Below are 13063 nucleotides of genomic sequence, written 5' to 3' on the forward strand. Positions count from 1 at the left end.
CTAGGCCACCTAGCAATCACCAACTCAGAGATGCAGTGAAGTCCTACAAAGCCCAGACAATACGATAACTGAAGGGGGGCAGCATTTGGGGGAGACAGGAACCTAGGACCAGACACACGTCACCCAATGCGTTCTATTGCATTTTTCCCGTTTCAACACAATGAGGTAGGTTGCGGTGATCTCTCAGCATGTACATGAAACCCCCTTCTCCTTTAGTTACCATGACACAGTCATCACTACAGTCACAGGGCAGGACACTGGCTCCAGACACCACCACCGAGGCTCTCACTTATGGGTCTCCCTGGAAGCCAAGAATTTGGGAAGGTTAAGGATTTTTTAGTCCTTGCTTCATGTTCACCCCTGGACAGCACAGGATGGGTACAGGGGTAGCGGTCTTCAACTCATCCTTACCAGCTCCCATTTTTCACACACGCGTGTGTGCACAAACACACACACCCTGTTGTGCATAGAGGGCCTCGCCTAAATCTGGTTGGTGAAGGATGGTTCTGTTAAGTGAAGCAAAAGACCTGTGTCCTAGGATCAGGCAACCCTGACCATGGCTTCCTCTCTGGGCCTTTCACCTGGCGTGGCCTGTCTGACTTCTCTGCACCATGTTTTCCTGTCCAGACTAATTTTCAATCTTCTGGGAGGAGGAGCTCAATCATGGGGCAACCCCATTAACACTTCATCTCCCTGAAACATTTTCAAGGTGGAGGGGGTTTCAAGAGGACACTGTGGCAAAAAAGCCAGCTCCAGTTGGCAAAATGAGGTAGTTCAATAGGCTGTGCACTCCAAATAGTTGCTCTGCATGGTGATAAAAACAACAAAAACCTTCCTGCTGTGCAGACCTGGAGCTCCTGCGGACTTATCCCTGAGATTGCTCATGGACCTGAGAACACAGTGCAGGAATGAGGGCCTTTGATTAAAATATACAAAAATACAAACCCAGACTATTTATATTAAAAAAAAAAAAAACAAGTTCAAATGCACAATATACTTCGTTCGCACATAGTGCAGTTGGTATCCTGAAGAAAGTGGGACCCTAGGTGCAGTTATCCAAGGGAGCAAATAAATAAATCGCATCGGCCCAAAATGGGGTCAGGAGTGGGCTCAGGAGCAGTGAGTCTGTGACTGTTCCCCTAGCCACCCTTTGTGCCGATCGTCACAACCCACTGCTTGGGACAGTTCCCTGCACCCTGTCCCAAGATGTGGAAAACCCTGCCTTACTCCGGAGAGTCCCTCCCACAGGACATAGTGGTTTGGTGATTGGGTCCAGGAATCTGGTCGCACAACCAATCTTCTCACCCTGGCTAGGGAAGTATTATTCCATATCCTTCCTTCAAAGGAAAACTTCCCCCATCCAGGAGACTTTCCAAAGCTAAAGATTTGGCACGCGAGGCCTCAGATAAAGCATGCAGGCTACAGGGTGATATCCCCCAAAATCCCTTAGTTGCATTTGGATACAGCATGGTTGGAATTCCCAGTCTCACTCCTTCCTCCCGACACGAGGGAAAAAGGGGTGATGCTGTGAACCCCAGCCTGGGTTACATGGCAATGCCAGCTGCCCCCAACCAACCCTGTCCCCACTTTCTCCACTCTGCAGTTGATGTCTGCTCCTTGAAACTTCCTGATAGCCAAAAAACCAGCCCCCACCCCCTGTGGCTCAATTCTGGGCCTCGGGGAGCATGGCAGGGCTGTGGATCTCCTCCTCATCCTCCTGGAAGTAGGCTGGCTTTCCCTGGGAGCTGGGGGCCTGCTAGGCCTTTAGGGGGCACGAGGCCACCATATGGTGATGCTCTGGCAGAAGTGGCACTTCTTGGGTTGGGGTGGCAGCTTGCACTCCTTGGCATGATGGTCTAGACCTCCACAGTTGTAGCACCCGTCTCGTTTAGATCTGTGCTTTTGCATGGTCTTCCCCTTTGGCTGCCATTCGCTGCCAATACAGAACACCCCACCAGGCCCGGTGACACGGATGGATTCCAGGCCCTTGGAGGACTTCTTGAAGGTGAATTCCACTGCTTCACCCTCCTTCAGGCTCCGGAAGCCCTCCATGTGCAGCTTACTCTGGTGCACAAAGACGTCCACCGGGGGGTCGAGCGCGACCCTGGCGCGGGCGGTCATGGACAGGAAGCCGAACCCCATGCGCACATTGAACCACTAACAGATGCCGGCCGCCGTGCAGCAGCTGCGGCTAGTCCGCTGCCCAGGCCGTGTCCTCTGGCGCCTCCTCGGGCGCCTTCTCCACCGCCTTGGTGCAGCCACCTGCAAACTGCTGGTTGGACATGGTGGTCGGCAGAGCCCGCAGCCCCGGGCCCCTAGTCGGGCGGCTGCTGGCCCCAGAGAATTCAGGAGGCCTCCATTAAATCTTACACAGCCTGTATTTATTTGGAAGGAATATATTTCAGTTACTGTTTTATATGTTGGGAATACTGGGTGAAAAAATATAAATATTCCCTTGTGGAGATAATAGAACAGCAGCAATAGAAAATGAATGAAATGAAGAATATAATCTTTTTGAGAACTGAAAATGAATCTTGATGTGAATGGTAGGGGAGAGGGAACGGGAGAGGGGAGGGGTGTAGGTGGGAGGGAAGTTATGGGGGGGAGCCATTGTAATCCATAAGCTGTACTTTGGAAATTTATATTCATTAAATAAAAGTAAAAAAATGAATATAATCTTTTTAATAAGTGCTACAAAGAAAAATGAGCCTGGTTATAGATATTGAAAATAATGGAATAGCTACAGATAGTTCAAACTTTATTTTCATGATTTATTTTAATTTATGATTTTTCATAGACTTATATAGGGGTTCAAAGTTACCAAAATTTATTATTATTTCATTAAGTAATTTGCTATATGAGAATACCTTACATATCAGTTATTTTTATCATTGTATAGACACAATCAGCAGGAATTTTGGACTGTATTATTCTTCTATGGTACTTTCAACATTAATAGATCTTTTTATCAAACCTGATTAAACATTTCTAGCAGAAGTGGCTAGCTCCAGAAATAGAATCAAGCCCATTTACTTTGAATTATTCAATGGATTTATGATTATATTTCACATCACATCCTTTGTCTATTAAGTAATCTTCTGTCTTTGGCAGTGTTTGTACAATTTGTAAGAAAGAAAAAAAACTAGTCAGACTAATCAAATAGCTACCCCACAAAAAGAAGCCCTCATAGTGGCAGGCATTGTGGCACAGGATGTTAAGCTGCTGCTTGGGTTGCCTCCAATTCATATCAGAATGCTGATTCAAGTCCACTTCCTGCAAATGAAACTGGGAAGCAGCAGATGGTGGCTCACATACTTGAGTTTCTGCCACCCACTTGGGAGACTTGGACAGAGTTCCTGGCTCCTGGCTTCAGTCTGGCCCAGCCCTGGCTAGTATTTCCATTTGGAGAGTGAACCAACAGGTAAAAGATTCTCTCACTCTCTCTCTCCCTCTCCCTCCACCTCTCCCTCTCCCTCTCTCTCTCCCTCTCCCTCCACCTCTCCCTCTCCCTCTCCCTCTCCCTCTCCCTCTCCCTCCCTCTCTCTCTCTCCCTCACTCCCTCCTTCCCCCTCTTCCATTATGCTTTCTTTCAAATTAATGATTTTTTTTTAAAAAAGAAATTCTCATAAACTCTGGTCCCTTCTTTCAAACTTTTGTTTGCAGTGTCATCTAACAGGTCTCCCTTAATTTTTTTCTACCTCATTGTCTAATACTGCCACCATGAATAACTGAATAACTTCCTAAATTGTTTATATATCTCTTTATCTCCCTCTCCCTATTTATACATCTTCCCCAAAGTGGCTAAATTAATATTCCCAAAATATATGGCTCTGATAATATTTCTGTCTTCTCACAGTCTAATGTTCCTCAGTGCTTAATATATTCCAGGCCGGTGCCATGGCTCACTAGGCTAACCCTCTGCCTTGTGGCGCCGGCACACGGGGTTCTAGTCCTGGTCGTGGCACTGGATTCTGTCCCGGTTGCCCCTCTTCCAGGCCAGCTCTCTGCTGTGGCCCGAGAGTGCAGTGGAGGATGGCCCAAGTGCATTTTTTTTTCTGAAGCAAACAATGAGGTTATTTATTGATTTAGAGTCTTACCCAGAAGTCACAGTGACACAGGTGGCCTCGGTGCTCAGTCCCGGGGTCGAGTTACGTTGCTACAGGTAGGCTTACTTCTCAGCTTAGATGGCTAGCCCATACCTTACATCAAGCTGGAGAGAGCTGTGCCAGCTTCCAGGTTGCAAGGATTAGAGACTCTCTCATGGTCTCTTGGTCCCTGCACCCCATGGGAGACCAGGAGAAGCACCTGGCTCCTGCCTACGGATCAGCGCGGTGTGCTGGTCACAGCAAGCAGGCCGCAGCGGCCATTGGAGGGTGAACCAAGGGTAAAGGAAGACCTTTCTCTGTCTCTCCCTCTCACTGTCCACTCTGCCTGTCAAAAAATATATATATTCCAGGTATTTCTCCACCAGCAGTAGTGCATTATGTAACTAGACATCCAGTACCACAGAAGGAGTTCTCAGCAAATGAGGTTCACACTTTTTAACTTAATTTAAAAGGCATCTTCCTAGAAAACCACAACAATCCAAAAAAATGATGCCATGTGAATGTGACTTCACAGTTGAATTTTCTAAACATTTGTAGAGGTAATAACACAAATATTAAGCTAGTTATTTCACAGAACAGAAAAGAGAAAATTTTTGAATACATTATAGGAAATCAATATTACTCTTATACACGTTTGATACATATGACAAAAAAGAAATAGCAGAGCACTCACTCTCATGAACATAGAAGCAAAACTCCTAAACAAAATTCTAGTACATGCAATGTTGCAGACAAAGGATACAACGAATGTTGGCAAAAGTAAGTTATTTTTAAAATGCAAATTAATTCAGTATTTGAAAATTAATGCAAATCATATCAACATTGTAAAGCAGTGAAATTATATGAAAAGCTCAACTTATGCAGAAAAATATTAATTAGAATTAAAGTCATGAACAGATACCTTAAGCAAATTGAGAATTAAAGGGAAATATTTTAAGTGATAAAAGGTCCATACAAAAATCTCACAGCAAACATCATCCATAACAGTGAAATACTGAAACTGCTCTCTCTTAAATTAAACAATAATAAAAGGATACCCTTGGGGCTGGCACTGTGGTGTAGCAGGTTAAGCCACCGCCTGCAGTGCAGGCATCCCATATGGGCACTGGTTTGAGACCCGGCTGCTCCACTTCTGATCCAGCTCTCTGCGGTGGCCTGGGAAAGCAGTGAAAGGTGGCCCAAGTCATTGGGCCCCTGCGTCCATGTGGGAGACCTGGAAGAGGTTCCTGGCTCCTGTTTCTGATGGGCCCAGCTCTGGCCATTGCGGCCAATGGGGGAGCAAACCAGCAGATAGAAGACCTCTCTCTCTCTCTCTCTCTCTCTGTGCCTCTCCTTCTCTCTCTGTGTAACTCTGACTTTTAAATACATAAATAAATCTTTAAAATAAAAAGGCTACCCACCCACAATTTCCACTTCCACTCAGGACTCTATTAGAAATGTTAGGCTGTAAAATATGAAAAAGAAAAAATGGAAGAGAAGGAATAAAGAGGTCATTATTGCCAAAGAACATATCCATGTACATTTAAAAATTAAATGAGTCAGCAGACAATTAGAATTAGTAAGTTAATTTTGTTAAGTTGCTGGATACAAACATAATATAAAATTAATTTTATTTTTATTTGCTAGAAACAAGAAATGGGGTGACACTTTTATTCCTTTTTATTTTTTTAAAGTCTGTGTGTTTCAGAGTGAGGACTTTCAATTTTTAACTTTATTAATTTGTGTGTATTTGAAAGACAGAATGTAAGAGAGAGGCAGGCAGAACGATCTTCCATCTGCTGGTTCATTACTCAAATGCCTGCCAATCACCAAGGCTAGGCCAGGCCAAAGACAGAAGCCCAGAACTCTGAGTATCTCACATTAGTGGCAGGGACACAACTATTTGAGCCACCACCTGCTGCCTTTCAAAGTGCACATTAGCAAGAAGCTGGAGTCAGAAGTGGAGCCGGGACTCTGATATGGGATGTGGGCAACCCAAGCAGTGGCTTAACCACTAGATCAAATGCCCTCCCTGTGATTGCTTTATAAGATTAAGAAAAATTGATATATCATGGTTATAGAAGACTCAATATTGTTTTTTATTTTATTTTATTTGACAGGTAGAGTTATAGACAGAGAGAGAGAGAAAGACAGAGAGAAAGGTCTTCCTTCTGTTGGTTCACTCTCCAAATGGCCGCTACGGCCAGTGTTGCACCGATCTGAATCCAGGAGCCAGGTGCTTCCTCCTAGTCTCCCACGAAGGTGCAGGGGCTCAAGCACTTGGGCCATCCTCCACTGCCTTCCTGGGCCACAGCAGAGAGCTGGACTGGAAGAGGAGCAACCGAGACTAGAACCTGGTGCCCATATGGGATGCTGGCTCCACAAGAGGAGGATTAACCAAGTGAGCCACGGCGCCGGCCCCGAGACTCAATATTGTAATATTGTCATTTCCTCCCAAATATATGTACTTTTACACCATGTAAGTATGTATATATGTAATTTATTTATAATTTAAACCTAAATAAAAGTTGAAAAAATGTAAAATTGACCAAGTTAATAATACATTTATATGAAAATGCAGTGATAGGGATAATGCAAGACAATATTAAAGAAGAATATTGGTAGATTTGTGCTACTCGATATAAAAATACATAAAAGAGTAGCTAAGAGAGTGTGTTTTTGACTCAGACTTAAAAAAAAAACTGGCAAATTATTAGAAAGGAAAAACTAGAGCACACACCATATTCACATACACAGAAACACAAACATATACAGTCAATTTACGTATGACATTTATATTACTGTAAAGTAGTGAGAACAGTATTGTTTTTTCAGTGAATAGCTCTGGCTCAATTTGATATGTAAAGGGAAAATATTAAACTTTATCCTAATATTAGACCATGCAAAAACATTAACCCCATATGATTTATAGTGTGAAAAGTAAAATTATAAGTTTATTACGAAAATAAACATTAAAAATTGTCTTTGTGACCTTGGGTACTCAAGGTTTATTTATCAGCTTAAAATACTATTCATAACTTGAGCTTTACTAAAATTATCAATAACATAGAAATCAAGTTACAGCATTGGAAGATACATTTGCTACAACTTATTCATGTACAGAGTGTATAAACAATTCTAAAAAAGGAATTTAAGAATTCAACTCAATATAAAAATGAGCAAATGAAATAAAGATACAAGATATGAGTTGAAAATAAACAATAGAAATTCAGTCAACATCATTTGTTAACTAAAATGTTGGTAGCATACACAGCTTACATATAAATGATAACACTTAAAGGAATGACATTGAATTACCCCCTGATATTGGTGAAACACAGAATTCAGATATCCTCTTATGTGATAGCCATCATATTAAATGATCCCACGCTATTTCAAAAACCAGGACATGGGATACTTTTTTAAAGTTCTAAAGGATTAACGTTGTGCAGTGGGTTAAGCCACCACTTGGGATGCTGGCATCCCATGTCTGTCGTCCTTCTGATGTGCTTGTGAAGGCAACATATGGTGGTCCAAATGTTTGGAGTTCCTTCCACCCACATGGGAGATACAGATGGAGTTACTGGCTCCTGACTTTAGCCTGGCCCAGTACTGATTTTTGCAATCATTTGGGGAAAGAACCAGAGGATGGAAGATGTCTCTGACTCTCCTTCTCTCTCTTTCACCTTGCTTTCCAGATAAAAAATAAGTAAATCTTTTAAAAATTCCAAAGAAATGCCCATATATTAAAATACTGACCAATTATAACCACTTCATTGTGTATACTATGCTTTTCACCTTCACTCTCTTCAGGATACTGGCCTAATCCAACCATCTTCATCTTTCATACCTGAAATGAACATGAGTAAAAACCCCCAATTCCACTAGCAGTTGCCACTTTAAAATTATGATCACTGTGGGCTCAAGCTGCAATTCATATCAGAATACCTTTGATTGAGTCCTGGCTCTCCTCCTGATTCCATTTTCCTGGTGATGCACACCCTAAGAGACAGGAGGTGATGGCTCAAAAGTTGGGTCCCTGCCACCCATATGAGAGGCTTGGATTGAGTTCCAGGGTCCCAGTTTTGACCTGGCCCAGTCTCCTCTGTTATGAGTGTTCAGGAAAAGAGCACCAGATGAGAAATTTGTCTGTCTGTTTTTCTGTCTGTCTGCTTTGCAAATTAAATGAAAATAAATATAAATTTAAAACTGTATGATTACAATTTTCAGATAGAGCTTTAATTCTTTTTAGTAATCTTAATTTTTTTGTACTCTGGTTTTTTGCCCAGTCTTTTACTTCAAGCATTTTTCCATCTCTTCAAAGTTTCAACATTTCCTTACCAATCCTCACCCTCAGCTGCTCATTGTGCACACTATTTCACCAGGGATGATGAAGGATTAGAAAGAATTGTAGATGCTCCCACCATTCCCATGTACTCACATACCCACATCTGTGCCTAGAAATGTGTGCCATATTAGAGACGTATTTTCAGCAATTGTCTCCTTTCTCCTCTATATCAACAAGTTTAGCCTTTCTAACTGGTCATTCTAACCAGCATTAAAAAGTATATTCTTCAAAATAAAACTAAATTCGATTTTAGTTTTATTTTCTCTATAACTGAATTTAGCTTTATTTTCTTTATAATAATATAGAATCTCCCTCTGTTTATAGCTCCTTTCCTTTTTATTTACAGTATACCACTTGACAGTGTTGTCATAATGTGTGCCTAATCTCTTTCCTCCCATTGTCTCTCAAACCCACTCAACTCAAGCATTTTTATAAACTGACTTTTTAGATAATCTAATCCAATGTCTTATTTTTATATACCATTCAAATGTTTACGATGCAAAAGTATAAACCTCCAGAATTCAGCTTATTTCTGAACTTTAGACTCATGTAATCAAACTGCATCATCAATATTATTACTTTGATATTTAATAAATCATATAGCTATTTTTTTACTAAAATGGAAATGACAGGTGTCGGCACTGTGGCGCAGAGGGTTAATGCACCAGCCTGCAGCGACAGCATCTCATATGGGTGCTGATTCGGGTCCCAGCTGCTACACTTCTGATCCAGCTCTCTGCTATGGCCTGGGAAAGCAGTGGAGGATGGCCCAAGTCCTTGGGCCCTTGTACCCATATGGGAGACCTGGAGGAGGCTCCTGGCTCCTGACTTCAGATTGGCGCAGCTTGGGCCGTTGCGGCCATCTGGTGAGTGAACCAGCGGATAGAAGACCTCTCTCTCTCTCTCTCTCTCTCTCTCTCTCTCTCTGTAACTTTGTTTTTCAAAAAAATGAAATTATTTTTTAAAAAGAAAGAAACAGAGAGAGATCATCCATCCACTAGTTCACACTCCAAATGCACACAATAGCCAGGACTAGGCCCAGGTTAAAGCCAGGAAACAGGAACTTAATCTGTGTTGTCCATATGGGCATTAAGGATGCAAATACTTGAGCCATTCCATGCTATCTCCCAGGGTGTACATTACCTGGGAGCTTCAATCAGAAGTGAAGCTAGGACTAGAACCCAGGCACTGCAATTTGGGATTAGGTCATTCTAAGTAGCATTTTAACTGCTGCACCAAAGTATTAGTACTGGCCATTTAACCTTAATATACCTAAAAACAAATGCCATGGTATCCACCTTGAATTGAGTCCATTTGCAGATTTTCTTCTTTCATATGATATCAGCTTCATCATTGTACATCTCAAGTTGCTCAGGTAAAAAATTCAATCATCTCTGACTTTCACTTGCTATTTCATATATTGCACATAATACTACAGGGAATTTTCTCAATTTTAACTTCAATGTTCATCTAGGATCTGATCATTTGTCACTCACTGTCTCTAATGGCACCATATTAGTTTAAACCAGAAAGCATCACTTATTGCTTGGATTATTATAATGGTCTCCAAATTTATTTCCTTGCCCCTTGCCCTTGAAGGATTTCACTCTATTCCCAACACAATCAATGGAGTAATCCTTTTATAATGTAAGGCAAATTGCTGTTTCTCATTACAAAACCCTTCAGAAGTATCTGATTGCTCATAGAGTAAGATAGTAAGAGCTAAGTGCTTACTAAATCCTACAAGATTCGATTATCTTCTCCAAACTCACTTCTTGCTAACCCTCACTTTTCTCCAGCACCATTGATTTTCTTACTATCCTTTGACAACTCTGAGTAGGGTCTCAGCTAAATGTTTTTGCCCCTTTATCTTTCATGTAATTTTATTTCTCCAGGTATCTGTACACAATTTCTTTCAGTTTGTTGAGATCTATATTCTAAAGTCAACTTTTCAGGTCATCTGCTACTAGACAAGAGGTAGCAATTTATAAAAGAGCTACTTTCAACCTAACCAATAAAAATGCAAGAGAAATTATGCAACCATAGTTAAAAGGAACAAACAAAAGCAAGCAAGCAAGCAAAGCATTAGGAAGATAAGGATGCAAAGACGTCTAAAGGAAATACATCTCAGAAAAGGAAAAGTCCTTCGTGGAAGAAAAGAAATCTGTACATGCTTTTGTCCATAGTGAAGTTGTACAGGAAAAATGTTTGCCATAGACCGGGATAAAAATAAGCTAGGCAGGCCGGCGCCGCGGCTCACTAGGCTAATCCTCCGCCTTGTGGCGCCGGCACACCAGGTTCTAGTCCCAGTCAGGGCGCCGGATTCTGTCCCGGTTGCCCCTCTTCCAGGCCAGCTCTCTGCTGTGACCAGGGAGTACAGTGGAGGATGGCCCAAGTACTTGGGCCCTGCACCCCATGGGAGGCCAGGAGAAGTACCTGGCTCCTGCCATCGGATCAGCACAGTGCACCGGCCGCGGCGGCCATTGGAGGGTGAACCAACGGCAAAGGAAGACCTTTCTCTCTGTCTCTCTCTCTCTCACTGTCCACTCTGCCTGTAAAAAAAAAAATAAGCTAGGCAAAAGTTTAATAAGTTTTAATGCCTATGTTGACAGATTAGAATTTCAAGGAAATTTCAGTCAGAATGAATTTGCATCCATTTGCTGTATCATCCCTCAACTCTTCATTGAATACACAAGGATATTATTATAAAAATTTAGTCAAGACAGAAGAGCTGAGGCAAATCACTACCAGATATTCTAGCTTTTCCAAAAACTGCTGGCCAGGGAGCAGGATAGAGAAATGTTTCCTTCATTGTATAATGCCTGGGCAAGACTGAAGAGTAAGGAAAACTCTGCAGTTACACCAAAACTGAGATCCATATTGAATAACAGAAGAAAATCTCCCACAGTCCAGAAAACACAAAGAGCAACATACCATATTAAATGACTATATGAAAACTCTAACATTACTGAAATAAATTATTTAATTTATCCATAGACTCTAAACAATCACTGTCAAAATTCTAGCAAAATTATTTTTAAGAAGTTTACAAGGGGATTGAAAACTTACTTGGAAATGCATAGGACCTACACTAGCTAAAATAATTTTGAAAAATAACAAAAAGAATGGAGAAATTACATATCTGAACTCAAGACTTAGTGTAAAGCTGTATTGGGCAATACAGTGCAATATTGTGTGAGAATAGAAAAATAAGTAAGTAGAAAAAAATAGAGGGTACAGAAAGAGATCCACATTGTCAGTGAATTTTCAACCAATGCACCAACTCATTTTAATGGGAAGAGAAAAGTCTTTGAACAAATAGTTCTGGAAAAACTGGATTTCCATATAGAAAATAATGAACCTTGACTTTATATCAGAGACTTCAACATAAATACCAGAACTGTAAGTCCTCTAGAAGCACAAAAACCCTTCATGACTTTTGTGTAGGTATGATTTCTTGACATATTAAAAAAACACTAAATATAAGAAAATCTTTAGATAAAATGGATTTATCACACTTAAATTTAAATTTTCTATTCAACCAAAACATTATTAATAAAATAAATAGGTAAAGCATGCACTGAGAAAGATAGTGTACACACACACACACACATACAAACAAGAAAACTTCAGATTCAAACTATTTGAACTTCTAGCGATGGGCATTTAGGACAGGCATTAAGGCATTGTCTATGATACCCATGTCCCATACCTGAATGCTTGCATTCAGGTCTTGGTTCTGTTTGCAGTTCCAGCTTCCTGCTAATACACACTCTAGAAAGCAACAGGTGATGGCTCAAATACTTGGATCCTCATCACTCAGTGGAAAACCTAGATTGAATTCCTGGCTCCTGTCTTCTCCCTGGCTCAGCCCTGAATGTTGCAGGAATTTGGGGTGTGAACCAGTGGATAAGAGAGCCCTTCCCCTCCCCCCTCCGCCTGCTTTTAAACACATAAAATATACGTAAGTAAGTAAACATTTAAAAAGAACTTCCAGAAATCAACCATGGAAAGCTAAACAGTGTGATAAAAAATATGTTAACAATTAAGAGACATTTTTAAACAAGTGGGCAATAAATAGGAGAGGTTTTAAAGTTCATTAGTCATAAGGGAAATACAAATTAAAAACAGAATAATATGACACTACACACAGATTAGTAGGTGTTTAATAAAAATACGCACAATATCAAATATAAGAGTACTTCAAATAATTCATGAAAAAATAAAATTTAAGGGGCCGGCACTGTAGCATAGCGGGTAAAGCTGCTGCCTGCAGTGCCGACATCCCATATGGGCGCTGGTTCAAATCCCGGATGGCCCACTTCAGATCCAACTCTCTGCTATGGCCTGAGAAAGCAGTAGAAGATGGCCCAAGTGCTTGGGCCCCTGCACCCACGTGGGAGACCCAGAGAAAGCTCACGGCTCCTGACTTCAGATCTAGCTATTGCGGCGAACTGAAGAGTGAACCAGCACATGGAAGAACTCTCTCTCTCTTTGCCTCTCCTTCTCTCTATGTAACTCTGACTTTCAAATAAATAGATAAATCTTTTAGAAAAAAACAGAATTTAAATGATAAGTACACTCTCATGCAAGCAAATTTTGAAATTCATGCATAGTTTTATAATAATAT

At 41.2% G+C, this 13063-nt stretch overlaps 1 pseudogene; it reads right to left on the bottom strand.

Moving 5' to 3' along the window:
- Positions 1-1663: 1663 nt before the first annotated feature.
- Positions 1664-2284, bottom strand: LOC100348854 (protein lin-28 homolog A pseudogene; annotated as a pseudogene).
- Between the last annotated feature and the right edge of the window lie 10779 nt (positions 2285-13063).

The sequence above is a fragment of the Oryctolagus cuniculus genome, chromosome X, assembly GCF_051225735.1.
Source record: "Oryctolagus cuniculus isolate XC-2025 breed Fujian yellow rabbit chromosome X, ASM5122573v1, whole genome shotgun sequence".
Taxonomy (NCBI): domain Eukaryota; kingdom Metazoa; phylum Chordata; class Mammalia; order Lagomorpha; family Leporidae; genus Oryctolagus; species Oryctolagus cuniculus.